Genomic DNA, 6879 nt, shown 5'->3' with positions numbered 1-6879 from the left:
GCGGCAATGGAGCTTGGAGCGTGGAGCTTGCTTGGAGCTTGCACTTGGATCATGGAACTACCGGAGTGCGCGGGAGAGGAGGTAACTCAAACGGCACGGAGGTAAGCTCACTACACCCGTAGATATGGATGGCGCATCGGTTATGTGAGAGGTAGCCATTAGTGCTCGGCTTGGAACGCTTGAAACAATAAGCGGTCCGTGGGTCTTGCCGGTTGAGTGAAACCTCCCACATTTTGGTTCCGTTGCCGGGACAACGGATTCAAGCCTTGAGTGCTTGCGCGCTTCGAATCGAGCATCAAAGTAAGGGGTTTTCCCCGAACCGGTGCTTGAGATAGGTAGGAAGTGAGGGGGTTGAAGATGGTATTCGATCTCCTTGGCAAGTAGATTTTTTTTATTTTTTGAGATTTATGTTATGAAATGGAGTAATGTAGGTATTTACTTTGTTATTTGGATGCATTTAGGATAGGAAAAAACAAAGAAAAAGAAACAAACAGTGGGGTTCTCTGTTGATGTATAACAGGCTAAAACAGGGAAATAGGGGCACAGATCCTTAGAGTGCCATTCGATTCGAGCACCACAGTGTTTCCAGGCATGTCTAGCATTCCCTTGTAGTGTCTTGCACCTATCTGGAAGGCACTGGATGATTCGGTGTAGTAGACGTCAGTCTAGATGCATCGCGTGCAACTCGCGGGCCGTCGGCCGCGTAGTTGGACCGGGCCGTCCAAGTCCCAAAATCGGACCAGTCCATACTCGGACACTCGGACTCAGACCACTCGGACCAATCCATAATAGGACGATCGGACAACCATCCGATCGGACCATCCTGTCCGATCGGACCACTCAGACCAACCCATCCGATTTTGAAAATTGGACCACTCGGGCCACTCGGACTCGGACCAACCTGTCCGATCGGACACCTCGTCCAATCGAGGAAATTGGACCCACTCCTGTCCAAATCGGACCAGTCAGAATCGGACCAGTCCAGAATCGGACTACTAGAATCGGACCACTGTGTCCGATCCAATTCCCAGAATCGGACCACTCTGAAAATCGAACCACTTTTTCAATCCGACTCCTAGAATCAGACGTGACCAAAATCGAACCACTAGGCCGATCGGACTAACCCAAAATCAGACGTCCGATTCTGATAATCGAACTCTTGAAAATCGAACATCTGAGAATCAGACAGAAAACTGTCAAAATCAGACAGGTATCTAGAACACAAATTTTGACACATCTAAACCCTGAAATTGACCCAAAGACTACGTAGAGCTAAAGGCACATCACAGATCCATCACCGGGCTAAAATTTAGAGCACGTAGTTCAAAATTTGGCTATAAACGGTCCTCCAAATTGCGTATGGCATTTACCGTAATGGCCCTGCGGGCCGGGGGGGACTACCCCCCCAGACCCCCGCAGAGGGGGCTCTGCCCCCTCCGCACCTCCCCCAAGTAGGTTGGAGGAAAAACGCGCATCGTGACAGGTCCTCCAAATTAGACCCTAATGTAGTAATGGCTCTACACGAGCATGGATCCTCACTTGTAAAAGAGCAACCAAAAGCCCATACCTGAACAGAGAGAAACAAAGACCCTAGGACCTCAACGGGCCAATCTAGCCATCCAGGGCAAAAAGGCCACACCACGAGAACACAAAGACATTGTGTTCAAACCATGTCTAGTCAGAGCGAAATGCAACATCATCAAGCTATCAATGCGAGGATGACTAGACATGATAGTCCTAACCATAGATGTACCTTGAGTAGCGTTGCACAAACGACCCAAGACCTCAGTAGAGAATCCACGTCTGACTGTGTAGTTAGGGACTCAAAGGCATCTGTCAGAAGGCTTAAATTTACAAGCCAAGACCCGGAAGATGAAGACATAGTACCACCTGCTTATCTTGGGGTCAAACTCACCCGAAAAGAGAGCATACTATTGATGCTCTAATTGATGAAGGAGCAGATTTTAACATCTTGACCTATGAATCATGGACCCTACTAGGCCAACCAGAGCTCACAATGACTAGTGCAACTCTTAGCCCTTATGGGGGACACCCACAAGCACTCATAGGGAAATGCAATATCCTTGCAACAATTGAAACTGAAAGCTTGCCTATCCTATTTCATGTTCCTCCAAATAGTGCTAAATATGGTAAGGAAACCCTCCTAGGAAGACCCTTCAAAAGGGCGATCAAATGTGAGGCTGACTATGTAGCATAGAGGATACACCTAACACTACCGGGTGTGAGGATAGTCACAACCTTTAGCAAGGGTGACCTCATCAAACCTCGAGGGAAAGGCAAGGAAGGTGCTGACGTAATAGTCAAGCCTACTAACGAGAGCAAGGACTTGTTGGAAAAACTGATGCAGGCACAGGTCGAACAATGAGAACCAGTGAGTGTGGCCAGGCCTGGAACAAGAAGGTCAAGAGACAAAGCCAAGGACGGGCTTTGGACTTATAAATATCATAGAAGACCCCAAAAGAAGCCCAAGCCTTGTAGACACAGGCATCGATGGAGGGTCAGCACAATGCCACGATGGATATCCAAAGCGTTGCTACGTGCTCAAGGGTACTACGCAGGCAACCGATGGATTTGGGTACCAAAACCCCCTGTTAAACCTTCTTTGTCGACTGAAGGCCAGGACATATCAAGAACAAAGAAGTGTAGGAGGAGATCTAAATGAAAAACCAAGTCCCAAGTCAAAAATAGTGGAGTGACCGATCCCCTCATGGTCGAAATCAAGAAACCCAACGGGACCAATTGGAGGGTAGATCCTCAGCCTAGTGTGCTTGACAAGCAGACATCAGATGTAATCATTGAGGATACGCTAAAGCCACTAGTGCCCAAGGAGCCTTTGATTCCCCAAGAGGATAAGGAGCACCAGAGGCACCACGCTACTTGTGAGATGCCTAATTGCTCAACAAAACAAATGGCACAATCGTCTAATAGCCTTGAGCAAATCATTCAGCCAGTGCCAAGTCCATTTAAGAGTCCTAGATCTCCTACACCCTCTTTTGCCAAACGGACACAGGAAGCACAACAGCAGTCGTCAAGGATGGCTGCTCAATCCAAATCTCCATCTCCATCTAAGCTTCCAAATGTCCAAGAGGTGGGACATGACACCATCTATAGCTCTCGGCCCAAGGATATGCCTATGCAACCTAAGGTGGCTAGCTCAACTGATACTCGACCTACACAAGTGAATGCTCTAAGAGCAACGACCACTTCCAATTGCCCTAATGACTTGACACCACAATCCACCAAGAGTAGCCAGTCCAGTAAACTAGCTGCTACTACTTCCAATCAGGGATCACAGCAGTCGCAGCCCTTAGCTGTGACAATGCCCCTTATGGAACGTGTCCTTAGTAGTTTACCTATGGAGGAGGTGTCGCAACCAAATCCCTCGACAACTCCAGCACTTTCAAAGTCCCTAAAGCCTAGGCTGGAGGAGTTAAACATAAGGGAGTTGGCTAAAGAGCTAGACTCTCCGAAAAGGGAGGTAGTTGTGCTCTCACAACCTAGCAAGGCTATTCAGCAGGCCACGGCCATGTCCCATAAGGACACACTAGAGAAGGGAAATGCTGAGGCCCGACCAAGCACATCAATGATCGATATAGCCCAGGATCCTGAGACGTTAGATGCACCTACGCTAACCAAGAAAAAGAGGAGGAAACAATGAAGAAAACAATAGTTGCAGGTGGTTGCGGACCCCAAGGACATTGGGACGAAAAGTGCTAGAGAGCTGAGGAATAAAGCATCGAGTCCATCCACTAATGAGCCCACTGATGCCTCTCCTGATAGCAGTGAAACCTCAATCACATCTGTGTGCTCTGAAAAATCAAAGCAGTCGTTGCCATCAACAGTTACTTTCAACACTCAATCCACCGACAATAGAACTCACATCGATCAATCAAGAGTGGATACAACGTCGTCACAACAGGATGACAAATCCATACCAGTCACATCCGAGAAGCACCATGACAAAATAGTAGCAAAACCTCAAGAAAAATGCACAATCCCTGAGAGCATAAGCAATCCTAGCATTGACCAATCTTGCTCATCTAGGCCTGAACCTCCAGCTATGCTAAAGCCTAGACAAATTCCTAGAACCTTGCATGAGATGGCAACCGAGCAAGACCTCATTGAACATAGAAGTGTCGCAGAATGCTTAGCTGAGTTGGATGCTAAGCTCAAGGTGTTCGCACGAGTCTACGTCCTTGCGGACGTGGGCACAATCCCCAAGGAGCAGCTTGGAGATTACTTGCCCTTCCCTCTATCCTGGGAGGAGCAAGAACATCTTAACGAGCACTACGATAGGCTTTTGCATGAATGCATGCGACTCATCTCTGACGAGGAAGCCGACGAACTGCGCTTAGCTGTCACATTCAATGAAGTGCTCTGCCGATCGAATCTCGTAGACATAGAGCAACTAAAGCGACTAACAAAGGGCCGAAGTCAATTTGAACAGCGTTTGTGTGAGAACCGCGTTGCAATGGCCGAACTAGGGGCTTGGATCATGACAGTCTCTGAGGAGCGATTGGGCAAATGGCGGTCTCAAAGAGACCCAACCTATGTGGCACTAACTTCCCTTCGAGTGCTAACTGGCATTCGGGATACGGACTTAGCTGGAACTAGCCTAGAGAGCCCTTTGATTGATAAGGTTCTCACTGAGGAGGAGTTACACATTGCCAATAGACTCGGACAAGGTTCCATGATGCTCGATGTGGCAGAATATCTATCGGTACTAAGTAAGCTGCCACGAGTGCTGGATGCGTGTGCCACGCTCCAGTACAACCCCGAGTTCTATAATTGGTTCTTATCCTCGTGAAGTGACATGAATTCATAAATATGTATATAAATAAACACTGATTTTTGTGTCACCATGTATAAACAATATCAACACACACAAGCAATGATAGTCAAGTGCAGGGAGAAGAGTTGGGTCTGACAGGCTAAGCTTCTCAAGTCCTCCTTTCATCACGCATTTTAAAGCCGTGTGACCATCCCTACCTCCAAGTGAAGGGCATGCAACCCACATTACCGCCATAAGAAGCCTTGACCAACAACTCTGAGGGTGTAGACAGGGTATAGTCCCTTTCTATACACCTTCTTCCCTTTTTGGTCTATCCTTCCAAGGAGGAGCCCTGCCTAAATCCATGACTGCCAGCCGAGGTAACTCAGCGTGAACCAAGTTCTACTAATGGCAGGAGGCTAAATATACATCACGGGGGCCATCCCTCTACACCAAGCACTGCATGCCCCACCCCTCCCCTTCTCGTCCTATGTGCTTGATAATCTGCACTATAATCTCTTACATATGAATGGTCTTATCATGTGACAAATCCTAACCCTTGATTCGCATCTTATAGGCCCTCGTGAGGAAAACATGAGGAACCAAGGACATCTAGCTTGCAAGGACGCTCTTCGTAGCCGAGGGAACATGCAGCACACGCCCCTCCACCGGTGCACTACATGCCCACTCTTAAAAGGTACACCAAGAAACGCGGCCCCAAGCGACACCACCCCGAACGAAGGCCGAAGAATCCATGGGCCAGGGGAGTGGATGCTCGAGGAGGCACACACAATGTGGCAACACCAATGGCACAAACCCCCAACGTACGCTCGGGCACCAGATGCTCAAGGGCAGAAAGGGCAGCTTGGAATAGAATAGAATTTAATGAACTGTTTAAAGACATTCTGGAAATGGTAGCGGCCTGGGACTACACCATTCATGTCCCGGCCGACATGTTCCCTGCCCAGCCTCACGGGAGCCCCACACTAGCACCGCCCCAGTCGCCCAGCCAACCGGACTCACCCCACCTAGTACCTATCGACTAAGCCCCTATGATGTACAAGTAGCTTGACAAGTCATCATGCCATAACTTTTTGTTCTTGATGAGTAAAGGGGCAAGATCCCCACTTGTACACACTTCCTTCACCTACCATTAATGTATGCGATCTTAACAAGTAATGGGATAGGCATCATAGCATTCTGAAAAATTATGTCTTAACATTATTGCATTGGTTCGATGTACTTAATGCAAGTGAGCATATACTCTCACGAAGTGGCAAGTAGATACAGAATGACACAGGTCAAGGTCAAGAGGCGTTTAATATCCAAGTCACCACAGGACCACCAACCCCACAAAGAACCATTATGGAGGAAGTGACAGGAATACCAAGAAACAAAAACCATGACAGAAATGCCACTGGATGAGAACCCAAGGAAACCTTTGTAGAAAAAGCATATATTGCAACTGAGCATGGCCAAAGCATAATCATCGATTACCTCCTCCTTCTTGGCCAAACTCTATGTTCGAGCAGGAGCCACGCTCTCAACAAGGGCGAACGTCTCTTCATCATCCAGGATTCAATTCACAAGATGCTCTGCCCTTGTCCATGCACAACTCACTCCAAGTGCTATCTCAATTGTTCGATGTCTCACATGTTACAAAGAGGTTTGCAAAATCTCAGGTGTATCTCTTCATCTCAACAATAGTTCCTCTAGCATCAAGGCTGGTGACACAATCATCTCTGTAATATCAATTCTTCATAGCCTTTGAATCCCAACATTTCTCAATCCAAATGAAAGGCTAACAGCCTCAATGTATGGCATTGATTGTATTCACTTTTCCCAAAAAAAAAAAAACCAGAAAAAAAAACGCACATGATCACAGTACCACACCTAGGGGTCCTCAAATTAGGTACGTCCAGTGACCTTGGTCAGCTGGCTCCGTCCCTAATTCCCTAGCCCTTTGTACATCCCCCACAATTGTTCAGGGCACATCAAGGGCAGGACATACTTAGGGAGCTCACCTCACCTATGGTTAGACCTGTCCCCCTGAACCACTTGCCATTTATTTTGCACTCCATCTCAAT

Source organism: Lygodium microphyllum, chromosome 6, assembly GCF_053477565.2.
Source record: "Lygodium microphyllum isolate KBCC chromosome 6, Lygodium_microphyllum_v1.1.10, whole genome shotgun sequence".
In the NCBI taxonomy this organism is placed as follows: Eukaryota; Viridiplantae; Streptophyta; class Polypodiopsida; order Schizaeales; family Lygodiaceae; genus Lygodium; species Lygodium microphyllum.
This window is presented reverse-complemented; position numbering follows the sequence as displayed.